Raw genomic sequence first — 5625 nt, forward strand, 5'->3', positions numbered from 1 at the left:
GGATGGGGAGGTGTTGTGATTTGCTGTATACCCTCTCGGATGGGGAGGTGTTGTGACTTGTTATTTGCGAGCTCCTCTGCAATGGTCTTATATGTTGTCAGTGTTTATTCCTTTCTTGGGTAAGTATTGTGAAATGTGGTGCCTTTCTGGATCCTGAGAAAGGATGTAGTAAGTAATGGCCTGGTGACTGACAGAAGCACCAAAACATACAGAGAAGTAGGTCATTATAATTTGGCGTAGTCGGTTGCAGGATATGAACGTTGATTTAAAAGGGGGAAAAATATTGGGTTTTTTAGAAATTGAAAGTAGACTCTCAGATATCATTTGATTTATTTGCATGGGGGTAGCCCATATGGTGTTCTGGCTCATGAGTGAGCTAATTGTGTTGGGTTGAACGAGAATTGCTGTGTGTTTAAATGTGTTTTGTATAAGAGGCTTGTAAATAGCGGTTTATGTTAGGCAGAAAAGGCTGGATCCTGTAAAGAGTTCAGTAAAAGATGCATTTAATATGTGCTCAGCTGCAACGTGAATGCAACATCTCAGAATATAACCCTGAAAGGTGGGATGACATTTCAGACCTAGATAGTGGAGTTATTTTTAATGTGTTCTTTAATATGCATTCACAAATGTGTGAGGATATACATTTGAAAACAGGATTAAATGTGTATGATTCAGAGGTCAAAAATGTTACAGAAAATCTAGTCAGGTTGCCAATTGCACAGGCTGTTTTAACTAATTCTTCCGAAGAGAGTTTTCAGTCAGAAAGGAATGTGCAAGAAGATAAGCAGACCAGTGTTTTAAAATTAACGATCACCGGTTGTGGAGATAAATCAGACCTACCAGTGCATGATAAACTTTGCTTTAAAAGAAAAATGCAACCATATGATTTTGAGAGTGAACAACAGCAAACTGTGTACAATAATTATGACTGGTTTACTCAAAGATTTAAAAATTTATTTTGTGATTTTACCCAAAAGCAATGTGCCCCTTTTAGCAGGGAAGAAAGAATTCAAAGGCCCATGACTCTGTGCTTTTGCACGCTAAACGATACTGGACAGAACAGCGTGAGAGAACATTTTATTTGCTTATGGGAGATTGCATTGGTTATTAAATGGCCTATACAGACAGAAAAGCAGTTTGGTATGATTTCACAGCAGCAGGGTTGGTGACCCCAATAACTAATGTTTAAAATGATTTTATGTAGCTGGTGCACAAATGCGATAATTCTTTGCCCATGACAGTTGACTGTTACAAATTAAACAAACATATACCTTCTTTGACTGATGCTGTCCCAGATATTGTTACAGAAGTACAGTGAGACTTTGTATGTGACTTTTTAAGGCTGCCAATGTTTGACAAATGACAGTTTAGAATTTGCTTGAATTAGTTAGAAGTGTGGAGCTTTAAACACAGAATGCAGGGTTTTGCTGGAGGTCGGGAGAGGTTAAAGCTGTTTTTGTCTGAGACAACAGAAGAGTTTTTAAACTGTGTGACATGTCTTACTTAAAAGAAAAGGTGCATGTATTTAAACTTGAGCTGCTGAGTAGGTTGTTTTGGTGTATTCCATCTAAGAACGGAAAGTTCCACAGTTTTGGGCTGTGAGCATTTAATTGGGATGGATTTACAAGTTAGGAAAAGAATATTGCATGCGGACTAGTTTGTCTTGACCTTGGTGAGATAACATGGCATTCCGCAGCCTTTCTCTCTCAGACAGCTTTTTGTAAGGGAGGGGCCATCCCAGCCCCTCACCACAGCAAAATGAGCCAGCTTCCTTCAGTTAGAAGTATGGGAGGCTTGCAAATGTGCTGGCTTCCTCTCCCCCCCTCCCTCCCCTATGAGGAGGTAGTTGCAGGGCAGACAAGAATTGGCAGGCGCTTCGCCCTTGGAATGTGAGCTCCTCTTCGAAGGGAGGGGTTGAGAGGCAGAGAGCAGTCTGTCTCTGCTTGTTATGATTGGCGATAAGCCAGCTCCTGGTTCGCGAAAACTGCTGTAAGGGAAGGGTCAGCCAGCTAGAAGCGAGGAAGAAGTGAAGGAGGCTGCCCCAGCCCTTCTGACCGTGTAAGAAAAAAAATTTGATTTTGCCCAAATAAACTTAGAGAATATAATGCAGGAAGCATTCTTAAGCTATTCCCCATATCTAGAGGAGAGCTTTGCAGACATAAATGAAAATATTGGACTTTTAGAGATGTAAAATAAAAATGTGTGCTTTTGAATTGGAGTTTTTTGCAAGATGAGTGATACTTGTTTATCGTTTCAGATTGCCAGATCGTGCCGAGGTGTGAGTGACGCCTCCCCGCCCCCTCTCCTTTCCTTTTTTTATGTTTGTTTGTTGTTTTTGTGTGTGTGGGCCCTCCCCTTACCCCCCCTCCCAAGCCTAGAGCCAGACCGGACCATGGAAGGTGATGTCCTGTGGCTGATGGCGGACGGGAGCTGATGATCCATGGAGAACCAGATCAGATGGGGCTCTTCCTTGTCGAGGGGATCCTGATGGGGATGGATGTCGGAGAGCTGTCATCTACACAGATGAACTGCTTCTTTCTAAGCGAAGAAGGGATCAGCAGAGTGTGCTACAATTGGAACTGTCCCCTTCAAGTGAGGCTGACTTTGAAAGCATGAGAGCTGTGTGTCTTTCACACAGGAGAACTGCTTGTGCACCCTGACAAGAGACAGCAGTGTTTTTGTTTTCCTTTTTTCACAGAAAAGAACACTTTTTTTCAATAGAGACACTTTGTTGCACTTAGAGTAGATATTTTCTGAGCTACAGTTGGCTGCCTTGGCAGTAGAATTTACAGTTTAATCATTAGAGGTTCAAATGACACAAGCATCCAGATGTTTCTGAATTATTTTTAGATATTTCACCTGAGGTATTGTTTTAGGTAATGCAGTCTTTGCCTGCTTCATAGTGATCATATGTGATGAAGTTTAAAAAAGAACAAAAAGAGAAAACCAGTTAATTATGATCTGCTTTGAATTTAATGTTTTTGAGTAGTCACTTTAACACGAGAGTTATTGATTCGAAATATGCTTTTTAACAGTTATGTTTTTGATCCTGAAATGCAGTTTTTCAATTGTAGATATTCTTTCAAATATGGCCTACAGTGTTAAATCTTTCACTCTGAAAATTTAGTTTTTAACTTTAAATGAGACATGCAATGTTTCAATGACACTCAAATCTTCAGTTAGGTTTTATCTAGTTGCTGGTTATTATGGATTGATACAGCTTTTACAGTTAACAGATACAGTGTCCCAATTATAGTTTTGTTTTTCAGTCATGATATTCAGTTGCTAGTTACTTTGCAATAATGCCAATTTTGCAGTTAAAAGATGCAGTCATAGCTGTGCCTTTAGTTCAGTGATTTTATTTTTGATAAATGTGAATGGTGATGTTCAAGGGTCATGGGGTGCAATGTAGTGAATCAGCCACTTTAGTGGTCTGATGCTCTGTGATGACCCTCGATCACCACCATTGTGTAACTGCCTTTAGTGTGCTATGTTACCTTAGCCTTAATGTAGGATGGTCTTGCATATGCCTATTTCTCTTCCGTTCTATACTCTTGCTGTTTTTCAGTAGAATAATCTTGCCAAAGAATAGAAGGTATGGGATGTCGAGGTGCAGAGTTGTTGGTGATGGTGCACACATGTGCTCCATAGGGCATACTGAGGGATTAAGTGCATAGTGTTATTTGAGTTAGGTGAATTATGACTTTAGCCTATTGGCTTTGACGTGGTCTAATATCATTCCGCTTTCCAAGTAGTAGAGGCCTATGCTTGAGCAACTCCATATTCTAAACTGCAGCCATCTTCTGAGCCTCTTTAGGTGAGAGGTTATATTTTTAGTCTCCATGTGTTGTTCACCAGCAGTGAACCAGAGAGGACCGGTTCTTATCGGAAAAAATGTGCTCTCTCGATCTTGGAGTCATAGCAAAACGCTTGGCCAGCTGCTTGTTGTGCTCTTGGTACGAGGTGGTACAGGAATCTAATGAGAACTGTAGGCGGAGTTAGCTAGAAACTTCGATGGAGAGCTGCATTCTATATTAGAGAAAGGGGGTCCGAGAGAGGGTGGGATGCTGGTCTGGTGGTTTGGCGGTCTGTTGATAGATCAGGGTGCAGACGTGCAGTCGTGTTTGTGGAACAGAGAGTCCTGACCCAACCAGAGAGGGAAAGAGAGACGGACCCTTATTCAGATGACAAGATGGTGAGGTGTTCAATGTATACTTATTATATCTAACTATGTCTTTTATTTTTAGGCTCTATGTATATGTATGTGTTGATGATTACTACTAATATTTACTGTGATGTTTAGCTATTTCTTCCTTGTCATCCTATTATCATGTAATAAAGAAACCCTAGAGCATATCATTTGTTTTTATTCCTTGTGAGGGAAGGTTGGGACCCTTTTTACCAAGTACTTACAGAGGGATGGGCGATTCCCCTCTAATGGGTAATTGTTGATACGGGAGGGAAATCGGCTCCCAGCAGGGATGTCTAAATTCTAATTATTCTATCCAATACATTGCTAGGAGGAGCATGAGTTGTGTACCCTCTCGGATGGGGAGGTGTTGTGATTTGCTGTATACCCTCTCGGATGGGGCGGTGTTGTGACTTGTTATTTGCGAGCTCCTCGGCAATGGTCTTATATGTTGTCAGTGTTTATTCCTTTCTTTGGTAAGTATTGTGAAATGTGGTGTCTTTCTGGATCCTGAGAAAGGATGTGGTAAGTAATGGCCTGGTGACTGACAGAAGCACCAAAACATACAGAGAAGTAGGTCATTACACATGGCCATATGCTAATCAGTCTGACCCTGTGCCTCATGGGAACAATCCAGCCCAAACCGCCAAGACATGTCTTCCCTGGACCGGAAACAAGTATCCTGCGACCGGTTTCTGGCTAATCAGCCGCCATCAGCTTGGCTAGCTTGAATCCAGTGGCAAAGTGAGTAAGGGACCCACGTCTGGTCATACCCTGCCAAGTTAGGGCGAACAAAGCAAAACCAAAGGGGATGATGGACGGAATGTTGAACATTACAAGCACTCACCCCCAGTCAACTGATCTGGTTTTAATCCATCATCATTCTTTAGCTCACTCCGCCACCTCTTTGGTTTTGCTTAATTAACCATGCACCATCACTAAACGGGTGCAAAACGTATTTTGCATGAAAAGCTATCTAAAACATTAAAGCATGTTGCTATGAGTATGTATTAACTGTGAGCGCTTTCGAAATTTGCACTTGTGCATGTTTTATGCTATGTTGTACATTGCACATTTTTGCATGTTGTGCACAAATAATAGAAAAGCTGCTTTAAACTAATAGCTTTTGCTAGGTATCATTTATACAGTGTACTAGTATGGGGGAGGTAAAACATAATGGGTACATTTACATAAAAATTAATAATCTTTTATGTTTGTCTTTTGTTTATGGGCCCACCATAAAATGGCTGCCTGTGAATCCAGCAAGGCTGTGAATTGTATTGCATGAGAGAGCATGGACAGAACCAGATACAAACTGCCAAGTGCCTCGAGTGAAGACCTGGTTCAAGGACACAATGAACTGTACATTCTTGTTACCATGCCAATGTATCAGTGTTTGTGAAATGTGTCCTTCCTGTGTGCAATGTGACAAGAAG

This window comes from Lissotriton helveticus, chromosome 10 (genome assembly GCF_964261635.1).
Source record: "Lissotriton helveticus chromosome 10, aLisHel1.1, whole genome shotgun sequence".
NCBI classification, from domain to species: domain Eukaryota; kingdom Metazoa; phylum Chordata; class Amphibia; order Caudata; family Salamandridae; genus Lissotriton; species Lissotriton helveticus.